The following is a 19,413-nucleotide window of genomic DNA, read 5'->3' on the forward strand; positions in this document are numbered from 1 at the left end:
TGACCAATTGGCCCCCATCTTCACCCGAATCTTCAACAAATCACTAGAGATGTGCCATGTTCATTCTTGGTTCAAATACTCCACTATCATCCCAGTGCCGAGGAAGCCCTCCATCAAGGAACTAAATGACTACAGACCATTTGCTCTAACATCTGTAGTTATGAAAACCTTTGAAAGGCTAGTGATATCCCACTTGAAAACCATCACAGATCCGCTGTTACACCCCCTGCTATTTGCATACCGAGCAAATAGATCGACAGATGATGTTGTTAATATGGCTCTGCACTACAACCTACATCATCTTGAACCTCCAAACACCTACGCAAGGGTCCTCTTTGTAGACTTTAGTTCAGCATTCAATACCATCATACTGGACATTCTTCTAACTAAATTAAATCAGCTAGCGGTACCTGAACACATTTGTAAGTGGATCACAAGCTTCCTAACAGACAGGAAGCAGCAGGTAAAGCTAGGCAAAATCAAATCAGATATCTGTACAATTAGAACAGGAGCCCCCCAGGACTGTGTGCTCACTCCACTTCTCTTCTCTCTCTATACCAATGACTGCATCTCAAATGATCCATCTGTTAAACTACTGAAGTTTGCAGATGATACAACAATGATTGGTCTCACTCGAGACAATGATGAAACCGCATACAGATGGGAGGTTGAACAACTAGCCTCATGGTGCAACCGGAATAATCTGGAACTGAACACACTCAAAACCGTAGAAATGGTGGTAGACTTAGGAGAAACCTCTCATACTACCACCTCTTACAATACTAGACAATACAGTATCAACAGTAGAGACCTTCAAATTTCTAGGTTTTATCACATCTCAACATAAAAAACATCATCAAAAAAGCACAACAAAGAATGTTCTTTCTGCGCCAACTCAGGAAGCTCAAACTGCCCAAGGAACTGCTGATACAGTTCTACAGTGGAATTATTGAGTCTGTCATCTGCACTTCTATAACTGTATGTTTTGGTTCTGCAACCCAACAAGACAGACACAGACTTCAGAGGATAATTAGAACTGCAGAAAAAACAACTACGGCCAACCTGCCTTCCACTGAGGACCTGTACACTGCACAAGTCAAAAGAGGGCCATGAAAATATTTACAGACCCCTCACATCCTGGACATAAATTGTTTCAACTCCTACCCTCAAAATGACGCTATAGAGCACTGCACACAAGACAACTAGACACAAGAACAGTTTTTTCCTGAACATCATCACTCTGCTAAACAAATTATTCCCTCACCACTGTCAAACCATTTACTAAGGCTGCATTACTGTTAGTCTTCTCATTGTTCCTATCACCCATCTCCTCCTACTTATGACTGCAGGACTGTAACTTAGTTGCTTGTATCCTTACGATTTATATTGATATTGATTGTTTCCTGATTGCTTATTTGTACCCTCTGACTACCTTATGGTTCTTGATTAATGTATCTTGTCTTTTTATGTACCCTGAGAGCATATGCACCAAAGACAAATTCCTTATGTGTCCAATCACACTTGGCCAATAAAGAATTCTATCCTATCCTATCCTATCCTATCCTATTCTAGACAGACAGACAGATGAGCGTATATAGGTAGATAGATAGTAGATAAATCTTTACGAGTTAAAAAAAAAAGCAGGCAATAACGTATTTTCCTGGTTGACCAGAACTAGGGAAGAAGGCAAGAACAAAAATAAAAGTTGTTGAGAAAGGTGAAGGTGCATGCCCAGGATAAGGGCATGCACCTTCAATATGGAAGGTGCAATTCCATATTGGAATTGCACCTCCATTCAATATGCAATATAGAAATTATCCAGTTGCCCTTTCATCTGAACTTGTGTCACCTTAGTTTTAAAACTTCCATGCATGCAAGAAGCACCCTCAGCAAGTGATCAAGGGGAATATACTTAGGGTTGCTCAGCCTTGATAGCCTGATCTGATTTTTGTTCAGCTCTGCCACAGGGATTCAGAATTACCTTTTTCTTAGTAGGAAACAAACTAAAGGAGCTTCTTTTGCTCAGCTGTAAACCAAATCCTGAACAAGCCTGAATGCCATCGAAAATACTTGAAGTCCAAGTGATGATGTTTGCAAGGCATTCCTCAAATTGGCAAGCTGGTTCCCATCTTTCCTCGTCTTCGGAAAGATCTGTAAATAATTTCAACTGAGTTGAGTTTCTGAGATTAGAAGTGAAAAACCTCACTTTAGTTTTGTAATTTAATAGGGGAGAAAAGGAAGTCACACACTTGTAAGGTGCTAACAAAATGGCCTGTGGGAACTTTTTTTTTCTTTTTTAGCAATGACTAGCCTCACACAAGTATAGCAAAAACATGTTAAGAACTAAGAGGTAAGAGCCTGAGGATATGTGAGCTCTTTTTTTAATTATTTTTTTACATTTTGAAGTACATTAGGAACTCTGCCATTTTAATGACTATTTCAGAGCCATTGCATCAAATGAATTGGCCACAGAAAATGTAAAACTATTGGCATTAGGGGCCCACAGGAGTTGGGAAATCAATACATTTAAATTTATAACAATTCAGTAGTTGTAATAAAAGGATTAAAAATCTAGAAGGGCAAAACCACAGCATTGGAAGTATCTGCTATAATCCAATCAAAAAACATCCAATTTAGTGATAACTTGTGATTTTCTTTTGAGAAAGGGAGTTGCAAACCCAACCAATACTGTATGATAAACACCCATCATGCTCCATTTATTTTCATCTGATTGTTTTTCTCCTGTCCATTGTAACATGACACAACTGGCAAATTGTGATGAATTCAGTGGGAATTATCCTAAGTGATGATTTAGGCGTTAATTATTTTACTTAGAGAAGATTTCTTTCTCATTGATGAAGGTGCCAAGCAGCATTTCTGTATGCTATGGTTTTACTTAGAAGCTGGAACAGTAGTATAGGAAGTTAAAACCCACCCCTCTGCTAGAAAAATGAAATATCCTGGGAAATATTACTGTAAGAAGGCAGAATATTATATTTTCCTGGATAAGAAATGGAGAAACACGTTTTATGCAGGAAACAGACTCACTCTTAATAGCCCCCACCTTTCTCCATAGGCCATTAAAATGCCTGAGACAGTTTATTCTGTATAACAAATATCTCCCCCCTTCAGCTCCAGGGTGATGGGATTAAGGCATGATAGTATTAGCCCTTTACCCATCTCACCAGGGCATCTGGGAAAAAGCAATGCTCAACCAAACTTGGATTCAAAACACAGCCTCGAGAGTGATATGGCCCCATGGGAGTCTGACAACCAATCAGAATATATTTCTAACACGGGAACAGGAAACAGAGAGGAGGGGCCGAACAGAGAGCATAAAGCCAGGAACTTTCAGCATCTCGCACTCTTTTCTTCTTCATTCAACATCTGGAAGCATGTGATCACCTTTCTCCCCAGGACCTCAAACTATGTGGTCCTGTCTACCATTAAACCATCTTTCCAAGCAGCCTTCATGTTTCTAGTGTCTTTTTCCCCACTTGGAACTGAACCCAGAAGGACATTTCTTCTAACAGTAGTTTAAAGGCTTGAGCATAATGGGTTGACCCAGTGGTGGGCTGCAAATATTTTAACAACCGGTTCTCTGCCTTAATGACTGGGGGGGGGGGCAAGGGGGTGTGTGGCCAGGGGTGTAGCCAGGGGATGTTACAGCACTCAGTCTCCAGCACTCTGCCAATCAAAACGGGGCATGGGGGTTAATTACAAAATGTGGTCTTTGCTTTGTGATATCCAGATTTAACAAGCAAGGGTGTGAACAGAAAATACACTTTTGTTTGGTTATGAAGAAATAGCCCCAAAGTCAGATGTACACTAAATGTAGACTGACTTTTAGCTATACATCTTCCCAGCAAACAGAAAATTCTGAAGTAAAGAGGATTCATTTTAGGATGAGTAACCACAGTTTGCATGTTGGAGGTATTTAAAGGAATGCTGAGAAACTCTATATTTTAAAGAACATTTGAGGGAGGGGTACAAAGAATAGGCCTTCTCTGTCTGAAACTGTAGAGAGCTGGCACCAATCAAAACACTGTTTGTGAAGCAACTGATCAACACTGACCGGGTAATCCACTAGTATATGAAAATAAGAGCAAACTCCACTCCCTTCTAGTACTGATGATGTTACCTAGTTTGGTAATGAAACATCTGCAAGAAAACCATCAAGCTCAGAGAGCACCAAGGACCCCACAGTTCAACCCTGAGCTATAAATATTCTTTTCTATTGATAAACACTTTTTAGTTAGAGAGACTCAGAGCCTGCCTTATATGAGGTCCCAGTGGATTTCATTCTAAGATTTGAAAAAAGAAAAGGCTCAGGAAAGAAAAAGAGTGAAAGTATAAGAAAGAAAGAGGAATAGAAGGAAAACCAAAAAAGAATGGCTTCCAATTTTCTTTGGTATAGATAAAAGTAAAAATATATCAAACTCTTACTCTAAGATTAACATTTGTCTATATTATTTCCATAATCCCATATCGAATAATTATAGCCCAGATTAATTTTTAATTTCAGTTTCTTATAAAAAGTCCAGTATATAACACATGCACAAGAAAGGGAAATGGCTGCCTGAGCTTGCCGCTCAGGCTCTGAGAGAGAAGAAACGGCCCAAAAACTAACCTGAGCCGAAGCCAGAACCTGCCAAAAGTAAAGATTCTGCAAGACCGAGGCAAGAGGGCTTCGGAAAGCCATTTAACTGAAGGAACGCTGCTGCGGGAACGCTGCTCTGAACGGCTTTCAGACGGCGTTGCTGGTGCTCGCAGACGACAACTTCAACCCGATTGCCGTGGCCTCGACTCGCTATCGTAGGGCGCCGCTGGACTTACACTGGTCTGTCGAATTCCAGCTTCGCCTGTATTCTACAGCCTCTACAGCCTCTGCAGGTTGGTGAGTTGGTGCTGGGGTGTTGTGGGACTGGGTGGCTGGTTTGTTTATCGCCGCTGCTGCTGCTGCCCCAAGTGCACCCCCCCTCTTTCTCCATCGTGGCTTCTCTACCTCCCAGCTTCTCTGCCTCCCGGCTACTACTGCTACGGGCTTTCGCTCTTTTGCCCCATGCTCTGGCTGCTGCGACCCGGCTTTCCTGAGACTTCGGCTGTTCTGAGACACAACGGCTGGCTTCTCGCTGCTGTTTGCCACTGCCATCCATTATTGTCTTGGGGCGTGCCTCTTCGGGTGACATTGTTCTCCAGCTGCCTTCGCCCTCAATGCCACCAACTTGGGGGAGCTGGGGCGCCCGAGACCAATCAACCATCTCCCTTCGCTGCCACCATCCATGGTCCCTGAAGTGGCCCCTCCCTCTTCTCTCTTCTCTCTCCTCCATTTCGATCTTTGGACGGCACTAATGCGAGGCATTTTTCTGCTCGTTGCTCCGGCTGCTGCAGCGGCCATGGAGACCTTTGGCCATGCCGGTAGCTCTGCGCTTCGTTCTGTGGTGCACAATCTTCGTCGAAGGAGAGGACTGGGGACGAGGAGGACATGGATAAGGAGCCTGCCCCCCCAGCTGACATCGCCCCTCTCAGCCTCTTCAGACTTTCAGACCCTTGTATTCTTCTGGACTCTGCAGGGGAGAAGAATGAGAGCAAAGAACTCCCCCTCTCTCAAATTGTTATTAGATTAGATTAGATTAGATTAGATTAGATTAGATTAGATTAGATTAGATTACTTTATTTGTATGTCGCCCTTTTCCCTGAGGGGACTCAGGGCGGCTCACAATTCAGGGGGAGGGAAGGACAAAACAAGTTACATATATGAAGACAATACATCGTTAAAAAGCGCAACAGTCATACTATTCGGGTGGGGTTGAAGTCTTTAGCCCCAGGCCTGTCAGGACAGCCAGATTTTAAGGGCTACGCGGAAGGTCTGAAGGGTGGTGAGGGTATGAATCTCCACGGGGAGTTCGTTCCAGAGGGTCGGAGCAGCCACCGAGAAGGTTATCAATTCCACCCACTTTAAAATTGTGCTAACCGCCTTTGCGGGTTAAGAACTGCGTTCATCTGTGTGCTGAGTGTATGTATGTATGAATGTGAGAGAGAATGTTCCCACTTTTAATTTGATTAATTTTTTATACCATTATCTTGTATTTTAATAATTATTGTGGGATGTGTGTGAGGAGAGTGTCTGCTTGTTGTGTATGATAGGACCAGGTGTGCGACCTGGGGCCCCCTCCGCTGAGTGCAGATGCAGAAGTGGATGGGGGCCCAGATTCGCCCCCCGTCCTGAGATGAATGATGTGCGCGGCCTGTCGGGAAGAATGGGGGCCATGGGAGAGGGGTGGGGGTCTATGGGGATGGGAGAGGGTCGGAGCATTCCGGTTATGACCGGGAGGGGCAGATATGACGGGAGCTGTAGGGCTGGCCATTACCGGGGAAGAAGGACTCGCTACATCACAGCGATTCCTTGTTCCGTCCCTGCTGGCTCAACTCAAGGGCCTGGTGACAGGGGAGATCAACGCCCTGGTCTCAGGTTGCTGCTGCTAAATGCCAGGTCTGTAGTAAATGGCTGGATCCAGGCGGTCGTAACCGCCTCCCTTCGGGAGGGGAAATTCCCCGCCGCACTTAAAACGGCGGTGGTGAGACCCCTCCTGAAGAAACCATCCTTGGATCCAGCCATTTTAAATAACTATCGTCCTGTCTCCAACCTTCCCTTTGTTGGGAAGGTTGTTGAGAAGGTGGTGGCCTTCCAGCTGCAACGGGCCTTGGAGGAAGCTAGCTACCTTGACCCCTTCCAGTCCGGCTTCAGACCCGGTTACAGCACAGAAACCGCTTTGGTCGCATTGACCGATGATCTCTGGAGGGCCAGAGATGGAGGCCATGCGTCCATCCTGGTTCTCCTTGACCTCTCGGTGGCTTTCGATACCATCGACCATGGTATCCTTCTGCGACGACTGCGGGAGGTGGGGGTGGGAGGCACTGTTTTGCAGTGGTTCTCCTCCTACCTCTCGGACAGGTCGCAGTCGGTGTTGGTCGGGGGGCAGAAATCGTCCCTGAGGCCCCTAAAATATGGGGTGCCGCAGGGTTCAGTCTTATCCCCCCTACTATTTAACATATACATGAAACCGCTGGGTGAGATCATTCGGAGGCACAGGATAAAATACCATCAATACGCGGACGATACGCAACTGTATCTGTCCGCCCCGTGCCAACTCAATGAAGCGGTGGATGTGATGAACCAGGGTCTTGAGGCCGTTAAGAACTGGATGAGCGCTAACAAACTGGTACTCAACCCGGATAAGACCGAGTGGCTGTTGTGTTTCCCTCCCAACAATTTGGCTAATGTTCCATCTATCAGGCTGGGGGGTCAAATTTTATACCCCTCAGATAGGGTTCGTAACTTAGGAGTCCTCCTGGATCCACAGCTGACTCTCGACCATCATCTGTCGGCTGTGACCAGGGGGGCATTTGCCCAGGTTCGCCTGGTCCGCCAGTTACGACCCTACCTGAATCGGGAGGCTCTCACAACAGTCACTCGAGCCCTTGTGATCTCTAGGCTGGAATACTGCAATGTGCTCTACATGGGGCTGCCCTTGAAGTGCATCTGGCGGCTGCAGTTAGTTCAGAATGCAGCCGCGCGAGTGATAGTGGGTGCACCGCGGTTCGCCCACATAACACCCATCCTCCGCAAGCTGCACTGGCTACCTGTTGATCGCCGGGTGCGCTTCAGGGTCCTGTTGACCATCTTCAAAGCCCTTCATGGTAGTGGATCTGAGTACTTGAGAGACCGCCTTCTGCCGATTACCTCCCTCCGACCGATAAGATCGCACAGACTGGGCCTCCTCCGAATCCCATCCGCCAGTCAATGTCGACTGGCGACTACACGGAGGAGAGCCTTTTCTGTTGCAGCTCCGACCTTGTGGAACGATCTCCCCGTCGAGATACGCACCCTCACCACCGTCCAGGCCTTCCGCGCAGCCCTTAAGACCTGGCTATCCCAACAGGCCTGGGGATAAGTCTCTAATTTGCCCCACCTGAGTGTTGAATGTTGAATGCAAGTTGTGTTTTTATTACTTTATTTATTTTGTTCACATATTGTTTGTTTTGAATTGCACCCCCTCCCTAATGATTGTAAGCTGTCCTGAGTCCCCTCAGGGAAAAGGGCGGCCTATAAATCCAAATAAACTAAACTAAACTAAACTAAACTAAATAAAGCTCTCATCATCCAGGACTTAATATTAGACGGGGAGGCAGACCTGGCATGTATAACTGAAACCTGGCTGGGCCAAGAGGGAGGAGTCCCCCTCTCAGAAATGTGCCCAGAGGGGTTCCAGGTGCTCCACCAACTGTGACACCAAATAAGGGGTGGGGGAGTGGCAGTTATTATCCGAAGGTCGTTAGCTCCTTGCAGGATCCCTGCCCCAGAGATTGTGGGGTGTGAGTCTCTCCTCCTTAAGTTGGACCTAGGGGTTCAATTGGGCTTGTTTCTGACGTACCTACCTCCCAGCTGCGTCACAACAGCCCTGCCTGCGCTCCTAGAGGCGGTAGCCGGGCTGGCGGTGGAGTTCCCCAGGCTAATGGTACTGGGGGACTTCAACTTGCCATCCCTAGGTGAACACTCTGATGGGGTGCAGGAGTTCATGGCTTCCATGACAACCATGGACTTGACCCAAGTAGTTCAAGATCCAACTCTTAGAGCGGGACGCACACTCGACCTTGTATTTCTCTCGGGGCAGTGGAGACATGATCTGGAACTAAGGGGAATAGAGATCTCGTCCTTGTCATGGTCAGATCACTTCCTGCTGAGGCTCGACTTTGGGATGCTACTCCCCCATTGCAGGGAGGTGAAGCCGATTAAGTGGTTCCACCCCAGGCGCCTGATGGATCCGGAAGGATTTCAGAAGGAGCTTGGAGGGATACCTGACTCCCTTGCTCACAATCCGGCAGAGTCCTTGGTCGCGGCCTGGAACGTTGCGGCGGCTGAGGCACTAGATCAGATTGCGCCTTTGCGGCCTCTCCGCGGCAGTGGATCCAGGAGGGCGCCTTGGTTTACTGAGGAACTTCGGGAGATGAAGCTCCAAAAGAGACACCTAGAGCAACGCTGGAGGGCCAGTAACTCCGAATCTGACCGAACACTATTAAAAGCCTTTATTAGGACTTATTTAGTGGCGATACGGATGGCAAAATGTGCATATTTTTCCGCTCTTATTGCATCCGTGGAATCTCACCCAGCCGCCCTATTTAGGGTGACCCGCTCCCTCCTGAAAGGTGAGGAAGCAGGGGAACCCCTGCAGGGAAGAGCTGAGGAGTTTGTTCAGTTTCTGTCAGATAAAATCACTCAGATTCGGGCAGACCTGGACTCTACTTGGGCAGCACCAGTTGAGATGCCAAGGGAGAGTCTTAGTCAGATTTTCTGGGATGAGTTCGAGTTTGTCACCCCTGAGGAAGTGGACAAGGCCATGAGAGCGATGAGTGCCTCCACCTGCTTACTGGACCTGTGTCCCTCCTGGCTGGTCTCAACCAGCAGGGAGGTAACGCGAGGCTGGCTCCAGATGATTACGAATGCATCTTTACAGGAGGGGTCTTTCCCGCAGCCACTTAAGGAATCAGTGGTAAGGCCCCTCCTTAAGAAGCCTTCTCTGGACCCAGCTGTACTTAAGAACTATCCTCCTGTCTCCAACCTTCCTTTTTTCAGAAAGGTTGTTGAGAAGGTGGTGGCGCTTCAACTCTGACGGACCTTGAATGAAGCAGATTATCTAGATTCCTTTCCATTGGGCCTCCTCGGGGTGCTGTCGGCCAGTCAATGTCGGTTGGCGGCTCCTTGGGGGAGGGCCTTCTCTGTAGCTGCTCCGGCCCTATGGAACGATCTTCCCGTAGAGATCCGGATCCTTACTACTCTTCCGGCCTTCCGTAAAGCTACTAAGACCTGGCTGTTCCGGCAGGCCTGGGGCTGTTGATCTGCATCCAGCCCCACTCTAACAGTATGCATGGTGTGAAATTTTAACCTTTGTATTCTTATTTTAATTTTTACATATGTTTCTTTGTCTTGTCTGTAAGCCGCCCAGAGTCCCAAGGGAGTGGGCGGCATACAAATGTCAATAAATTCAAATTCAAATTCAGTCTGGTTTCAGGCCTGGGTACAGCACAGAAACTGCTTTGGTCGCACTGACTGATGATCTCTGGCGGGCCAGGGATAGAGGACATTCCTCTATCCTATTGCTTCTTGACCTCTCAACAGCCTTCGATACCATCGACCATGGTATCTTTCTGCGACGGTTGGAGGAGGTGGGAGTGAGAGGCACCGTTTTACGGTGGTTCCCCTCTTACCTCTCTGACAGGTCGCAGTCGGTGTTGGTCGGGGGACACAGGTCGACCCCTAGGCCCCTTAAATGTGGTGTGCCGCAGGGCTCAGTCTTGTCCCCCCTCTATTTAACATCTGCATGAAGCCGCTGGTTGAGATCATTCGACAGCACGGGGTCAAGTATCATCAGTATGCTGATGATACACAATTGTATCTCTCTGCCCCGTGCCAGCTCAGTGTAGCAGCGGACGTGATGTGCCGATGCCTGGAAGCTGTCAGGATCTGGATGGGGGTGAACAATAGCAATAGCAATAGCAGTAGACTTATATACCGCTTCATAGGCCTTTCAGGCCTCTCTAAGCGGTTTACAGAGAGTCAGCATATTGCCCCCAACAATCTGGGTCCTCATTTTACCCACCTCGGAAGGATGGAAGGCTGAGTCAACCCTGAGCCGGTGAGATTTGAACAAACTCATACTCAATCCCGACAAGACTGAGTGGCTTTGGATGTTGCCCCCAAAGGACAGTTCAGACAGTCCATCCTTGATCATGGGGGGTGAACACTTACACCCCTCAAAGAGGGCCTGCAATTTGGGAGTCCTCCTGGATTCACAGCTGACACTGGAACACCATTTGTTGGCTGTGACCAGGGGGGCCTTTGTCCAGGTTCGCCTGGTGCATCAATTGTGGCCCTACTTGGATCGGGAGGCACTCCAAACGGTCACTCATGCCCTAGTCACCTCAAGGCTGGATTACTGCAACATGCTCTACATGGGGCTACCCTTGAAAAGCGTTCGGAGACTACAACTAGTCCAGAATGCAGCTGCACGAGCGATATTGGGTGTACCTAGGTACACCCACGTTACACCTATGCTCCACGAGCTGCATTGGCTACCTATTGGTCTCTGGATGCAATCCAAGGTGTTGGTTATTACCTTTAAAGCCCTACATGGCTTAGGGCCAGCATACCTGTGAGACCGCCTACTGCCACATTCCTCCCAACGGCCGGTGAGATCCCACAGGGTGGGCCTCCTTCAGATGCCATCAGCCAGACAATGTCGGCTAGCGGCTCCTCGGAGGAGAGCCTTCTCTGTGGCTGCTCCGACCCTTTGGAATGAGCTACCCCCAGAAATCTGGACCTTGCCCACTCTCATGGCCTTCAGAAAAGCTATTAAAACCTGGCTATTCCGACAGGCCTGGGGCTGTTGACCTCATTGTTGAGGTCCAGCCCCGATCATAACAAATGTATGTGTGTTGTTTTTAACCTGTTTTTATTTTTATTTTCATTTTTTATTCCTTTTTTTCTTCGTTGTAAGCCTCCCGGAGTCCTCCAGGATTGGGCGGCCTATAAATCGTAGAAATAAATAAATAAATAAATAAAATAAATAAAATAAATAAATAGTAATGGTTCATATTGCTTTAATCATTATTTGTCACGGAAATCACAACTGGTTTATTTAATTGCACCAAACTCTAAATAAAACAGGAATGGAAAATCCTAAACTGTAGTGTAAATCCATGTTTCTCAAATTTGGCAACTTTAAGGTGCATGGAGTTCAATTCCAGAATTCCCAAGGCAGCATGAAGTTCGCCCATCTTCAACTTGCCAAGACTGAAAAACACTGATCTACAGATAGGGATTTTTCCATTCCTCTTTTACTGGTTCTTACTTACTTATAAGCAATCATAATGCAAAATCTTCACTTCCCTCAATTCCAGACCAATGATAATACAAAACCCTGACTTCCATCCATTCCAGATCAATGATAATGTAAAATGCTCACTTCCTCCCCATTCCAGACCAATGATAATGCAAAATCCTCACTCCCACTCCATTCCATTCCCTGACTAACCAGCCTTCCAGCTCTGTTCACCTGCATGCAGGGCAACAAAAGAAGACCATGTGACTTCCAGTTTAATTTAAAAAAAAAACTGGTGATCACAGTTGCAGCCTCCCAGCTGATCAGTGCTGCAGGTTCATTCACACTTTCACAGCCTCCCAGCTGATCAGTGCAGCTCCCAGTCAGACCCCTGCAACTTCCCCACCCTGAATGGTAACCCCAAGGGGGAAAGGGGGGCACTGGGGGGAGTGGGGGCAGACAGTTGTGGGATTTGCCAGTTTGCCAAACTAAACAGAATCTTAACATCCAGTTCGCTCGAAGTGGTGCAAACTGGCTGCAGCCTACCAGTGGGTTGACCCCAATGGAATCAACTGATCTTTAGAAGGGAGGTTATAGTGGGTTGGGATAACTCAGCTCATGTAAGCCAGCTGTTGTAATAAGAGATTGGCACATATGGTACCTTTTCCATAAAACATTTAGAGCACTGTTTCTCAACCTCAACCTCTTTAAGATGTGTCCAGTCTCAAATCAAGACTCTCAAAATTGGCTTGATGGGGAATTCTGGGAGTTGAGGTCCACATGTCTTAAAGTTACCAAGTCTTGCAAGTATCATCATTTAAACTTTTGGCATTTGTAATAACACTCTTTACTTCTTTTGTAACTGTTGTACATGCATTATTTCCAATAACCCCAACATGTGCCATCTAAATATTTTGTGATATAACTCCCATAATCCCTTGCAGACTGAGAATTAAAGCCCAGAACACTTGGAAGGTTGCAATCTATGTTACATGAGTGGAAGCTTATTGGAATTCCATGAGGCTGTTGGCACAAGACATTAGCCCAGAGGATCTTTAATGAATTAACTCAATTTTTCTATACTCGCTATGTTTGCCGGCTATGTCTGCAGAACATGCCAACTATGTTTGCAGAACACACTGGGTTAAAATAAGTTTTGCAATTCAGTGGGTTATATGAACATAGCCTGTGAATTATTTCTATTTACACTGCATATCTGTGTAAGATTGCACTGTTATTTTGGTGAGCATGAGCTTTCATTTGAGACTTGCCAAGGAATATATTGGCACATGCTCAGGAATGTGCCTGATGAAAGAACTGATTTATATATGCAGGACTCTTCCCACCACCTCCTCCCCCAATCCCAAACAATTTGTACATTCCCAATTACCTTTATTGGACAATATTACATACATTATTGGGCAAACTCCATCTACAGTATGTAAGGTAGTCTTGTTTAGTCATTGGATTGTGAAAATTATTTGCTGATTCTTTGAATGGTGTGTTGATATCTAGGTACCATCTTCAGGGGAGAAGAAAGCAGGCTAGGAAAAGCTGCTGTAAAAATATCAAAATTTCAGGTGATCAATCATAGGTCTTGGGCCCGATTTGTGACACTCATGCACCCAGAATCAGAATAGCCTTTTTTTTTTACCCCTCTCAAGTTTTCTTTCCATTTTGGAACTAAAACATTTTCCCTCTGTGGACTGATTTCAGATGGAAGCTTTTACAAAAAAGACACCATGGAACTCTTTTTCCTCAAGAATATTCCCCCCCCCCAAAATCTACAGTATAAGCATGAATGAATTTGTAGACAACACATGGAAAAATTAAGACTGCAAATTGTCCCCAACGTATGGCCACAATTGGCAACAAAATTTCCATTGCTAAGCAAAGAGGTTAAGTGAGTCATGCCCAATTTTTGACCTTTTTGTCTTGGTTTTTAAGCTAATCATTGCAGGTGGATAAATGAATCACATGGTCATTGAACGAATCAGGCTTCCCCCATTGACTTTGTTTGTTGGAAGCTGGCTGGGAAGATCACAAATGGCAATCACATGTACTTAGGATACCAGAAGCATCAGTTCTGCTATTTTGATCATTGTTCTTTTCCCCAATCACATATATTTAGAATTTTAAAGAGACACCTGCACTGAAACAATGAATTTTGAATTGCTCCATGAATCAAAATGTGTTGCAGCTATGAAAAGATTTCCTTAAACAGGTCCCTGATCAAATATTTGTACTCCTTTTAAACCCATACTGTGAATGTACAAAACAATGTGTGCATATAACAACAGGATGTGGCCAGCATCAGAAAAGGCTGAACTATTAATTTATCTGCTGATTTTCTTTTTGTTTGCTTAAGCAATGTTAAAATTAAAGGGGAAAATGGTAACCAAAAGTACAAAGAATGCTGGGATGGTTTTCCTGTCAACAGGTTAAGTCTCTTTTAACCCAACTTTGAGGGGCTATTTCCTGTTGAAGTTAATATCCCACTCTGGCTTCCTGCATCTTATGCAGAACATCTTATGAAGACTGCCTGAACTTCATTGTCATGTTCATTCCTCAATGCTCTTTGTGGGAGCATGGGGATAAGGAATTTCACCGAGACTGGCAGCCTGGAGTTAAAGTGAAGAAGAACCTTCCAGAACGGTGTGAAAACAAGGTTATGAGGCCTCATTTGGGCAGCACTGAGGAGCCGGCAGCCATGGAATTGATTAGTGCCCTGAAAGCTTCCTTCACCTTCTAATTAATTAAATTAATCAATAAATTTTAACCTTGATTTTAATCACCCTTGTCTCTTTTTACATGTTCATTTTACATGCTGTTTATGTGTGTGTGTGTGTGTATGTACGTACGTATGAACATACATACATACATACGTATGTACATACATACACACACACACACATATACATCATATACATATACATATACATATACATATACATATACATATACATATACATATACATATACATATACATATACATATACATATACATATACATATACATATACATATACATATACATATACATATACATATACATATACATATACATATACATATACATATACATATACATATTGGACATATTGAATGCCATCCAGAGTTTCTCCATGGAAGAGATGGGTCGTTCAAAACTATGATAAAGGAATAAATAAAATAAAAAAGAATGTAGGCAGTGTTGATTCATTTACCTTCTCTCAAAGAATATGGCTGTGGGCTCGATCATGACTTTTCAGGGCAGCATAGTATTGAAAAAACTTATTTATTTCTGGACTGAAGTACAATTAGATCCAATTCCTGGAAATCACTGAGTATGTGCAAACTGCCTCACTGATATTTATGGAATCTCGTGCGAAGGTGGTCTGGTTGTGGATGGTGTTGGGCTGCAGGTTTATCTCATGACCTCATTCTGACTCATTTATCTAGTAAAGTTATTTTTAGAGTGTTACATAGGTTCTGCAGTTATAGAAAGACGCCCTTCCATGATCCTGGTTTAGTCTCAGATGATATGAGATACACACACAAAAAAGGGAAAGGGGAATGAATTGCTCATTGGGTTTAGTGATAAAGAAGCAGGAAAAGCAGGATGCCTTTGAGCATCAACACCACAGATATTTTTGTGAGTATGGGTGAAGTCCCAGGTACAACACCCTTCATTAGACAAGCCAAACCTACACACTGGGCACTTTTCTTCAGTAACAGGGTGCCTCCTTCTTCTTTTGGTAACTTTGGACAATACTCGACTCTGCCCCTTTGAGAATGGACCCCTGAGCATTAGCATCTTGCCCACCAGTATCTGGAAGTTGGGGGAGAATGAGAAAGAAAAGGAGGAGGAGGAGGAGGAGGAGGAGGAGGAGGAGGAGGAGGAGGAGGAGGAGGAGAAGAAGAAGAAGAAGAAGAAGAAGAAGAAGAAGAAGAAGAAGAAGAAGAAGAAGAAGAAAAACAACAACAACAACAACAACAACAACAACAACAATTATACATCTTCTCCTGGTTCTTTCAAACCTTGAACCAGCATTTTTCTACTTTTCTACAATGGGGCTCTACTTTACTTCCTTCCCTCCTGCATACAATTGTGTCCTGTCAAATCGATCATGGCAGTTTCCTAAGGTGCCCAGTTCAAATTCGACACTAATCTCTGCAGTATTTCAATGTCTGCGTATCCCCATCTGTTTTGTGTATGCTGGATGAGAGCCTGCAACAGTACCTTCATTTGCTATTATTTTTCTGCCACATGCTTTGCAGCAGCAGCTTTGTTATGGATGCTAATGTCAGCACCTCTTCATTGAGTAATTAGGAAAGAAGACCATGAGACTCCATAGGTAGAAATCAAGTGTACTTTTACTAATTATAAATGATTAGAAGCGTAGCAAAGCGAAGACTGATTATTTAGGCGTGAAAGCAATTGATATATAAAATAACCCATTCCCCACCCCTTGGCATCCCAGTTACAGTCCAATCATAATTCTCCTAAGTGTCAGGTGTGAGATAACTTCGAAAGGCATCACCAAGATGGAATGTCGGTGCTGTTAGCCTTGGCGGGAACCTCTTCCGCATGCGCAGTCCGACAAGCAGCAGAACTCCAGAATCTTCCTCCAGCACAATTAGTAACCCCTCCCAAATACCCTGCCCTCCCTCCCCGTTTCAATGGCAGCTGAAGCAGCAGCAAAGCAGAGGCTGACAGCTAAAAAATAACTCAAAATACTTCAATCATGATGAGACCCCAAGTTGCCCATCAGAATTGATGTTTGTTAGTTGTTAGCAACTATACCACTTAAAGTAGCTGACACACGTTGACTGTAATTAAGAGGCAAGCACATATAATGCTAGAAACCTATTAGGCAATGATAAGGAATTACTTTAAAACAATGAAATGTAGGTATAGGCAACATATGCTTGGCTATAGCAGTGCAAAGAAGGGAAGGGAAATTGAAACTTTCTCTTGCCATCTGCAATCTCACACTATGTTCTTAATGTTGATTTGTAAAAACAACAACAGCAACACTCCTTCAAGTCAAGTTAGATTTTTAATTACTACAAATCTGTCTAATTATCTTACAATAATATGAAATTTGTGATTGCCTTTGTCTTAGATGATTCCCCCCCCCCCCCATGTCCTGCTCCAATCTATAGTTCTGGCATTTCCTATTGATCTCCCATTCAAATGCTAACTAGTCTAATCATGTTTCACTTTTAGAAATCCACAAAGACAGCCCTTAATTTAAAAAGATGCCACTGGCAGTAAGTGTGGAGTGTATTCCCTTTGTGCTATAGTTAGGAAAGAAAAAGTAAGCTTTCCTTACTTTTTTCCTTACATTACAGTCTCAGCAAAAAAATTAATCTTTATCTGTGCCCCGATGATATTATACTAAATGATACTGCCAAGTGATATGTTTAAAAAGTGTCCCTTGCAGTTTGGCTTACAGAAATTAGCTCTAATGGAAGAAAACATTCCCATCTTTAAAATGCAAACCTGAAAGTATTTATAATACATCTATTTCTTGAACAAGATTCAGATTTTAGAATACCTTGGGGCTAAGCAGAAACTGTTTCTCAAGGATGTACCTAAGTCTCATCAGACAAATCAAAGGTATGTACGATCTTCTGAAGGAAAAAGGGCTACAAAATAAAGCTTATATCTTCTAAACTTTATGCAGTCACACTCTAGTCTTTCTCCCAAGAACCAGAGGCTCTTAAAGAAAATTGATTCAAATGTCAATGTTTATTTAACCTAATAGTTCCCTGGTCAATTAAGTCAACTTTTGGTGAACTTTGTGGATTCCACCACAGAGTGGCAGACAAGAACTTCAAATAGGCCTCTCCAAAGCCACCATATTGGAGGGAGGTGTTAGAAATTGAACATTCTTTTGAAACCACATTTTATTTTTTAAAAAACAAGTATGTATGAAATTATTGCTCATGTAAAGTATACATGAAAATAGAAATAACAGCAACCACTGAAAATGATCTTTCAGAGATCCTGGAACACCTGGGAACTACCAGAGGACTGGAAAAGAGCTGATATGATTCCAATCTACAAAAAAAGGGGAAAGGTGGATCCAGAAAACTACAGAGCAATCAGCCTGATATCAATACCTGGGAAGATCCTGGAAAAGATAATCAAGAAGTGCATCTGTGAGCATCTAGAAATAAACAAGATAATTAATAGAAGCCAGCATGGGTTTATCAAAAATAGATTATGCTAGACAAACCTTATTTCCTTCTTTGACAAAGTGACTAAATTAGTGGATAAGAAAATGCTTGAGACATAGTTTCCTTAGACTTCAATAAGGCATTTGATAAAATAGACTATAGCCTACTTTTTGAACAATGTGGGATAGATAGTACCACCACCAGATGGATTCACAATTGGCTGACCAACCGTACTCAGTGAGTAGTCCTCAATGGAACTACATCTACATGGAGGGAAGTATGCAGTGGGGTACCTCAAGATTCTATCTTAGGCCCAATAGTTTTCAACAGCTTCATAAATGATGTAGATGAGAGGATAAAGGGGGAAATCCTCAAATTAGCAGATGACACCAAGCTCGGTGGAATAGTTAGCACTTTAGATGATAGACTCAAGATTCAGAAGAACTTTGACAGACTTGAACATTGGGCATTATCCAACAAAATGCAGTTCAGTAGTGAGAAAAGAAACATCCTATACTTAGGCAAGAAAAAATAAATGCACAGATATAGAATAGGTGGTACCTGGGTCAATAGTAGCCACTGTAAGAGATATTTGGTATCCTAGTAGACCACCACTTAAATATGTGCTGCAACTGCCAAAAAGACGAATGCAGACCTGGGTTCCAACAACAGGGATAGCTTCAACATTACATGAAGTGATACCATTTTATACTGTACCAGTGAGATCATACTTGGAATACTGCATCAAATTCTGGTCACCATGATACAAGAAGGATGTGGAGCTTCAAGAAAGAATACAGAGAAGAACAACAAAGATGATAAGAGATCTGGAAGCTAAACCAGATGAGAAATAATTGAGGAAAAATATGTCTAGTCTAACAAAGAGAAACACTGGGGTGTTATGATAGCAGTCTTCCAGTATTTGGCTGTCACAGAGAAGAGGGAATCAACTTATTTTCCAAAACATTTGAGGGCAGGACAAGAAGTAATGGGTAGAAGACCATTAAAAAGAGTTCCAACTTAGAACTATGGAGAAATTTCCTGACAGTAAGAACAATTAATCAGTGGAATGGCTTGCCTCTGGAAATTGTGGGTACACCATCACTGGAGGTTTTCAAGAAGAGACTGGACAGCCACTTGTCTGGAATGGTGTAGGATCTTCATGGGTAGGGGATGAGAGGTGGGTTGCCAATTTTTTTACTACCAGTTTGGGTACGCTCCCATGCTTGATGCTTCTGCACATGTGCAGAAGGGTCCAGGCATTTGGGCGGAGCCTCCCACCGCCGCTACTGCCAGTTCGACCAATCCAGGCCAAATCGCCAGCAACCCACTTCTGGTAGGGGATTGAATGAGAAACAGGGTGGG

This window comes from Thamnophis sirtalis, unplaced genomic scaffold (assembly GCF_051295495.1).
Source record: "Thamnophis sirtalis isolate CommonGarterSnake01/CBP01778 unplaced genomic scaffold, rThaSir2_p1.2 scaffold_1, whole genome shotgun sequence".
Taxonomy (NCBI): domain Eukaryota; kingdom Metazoa; phylum Chordata; class Lepidosauria; order Squamata; family Natricidae; genus Thamnophis; species Thamnophis sirtalis.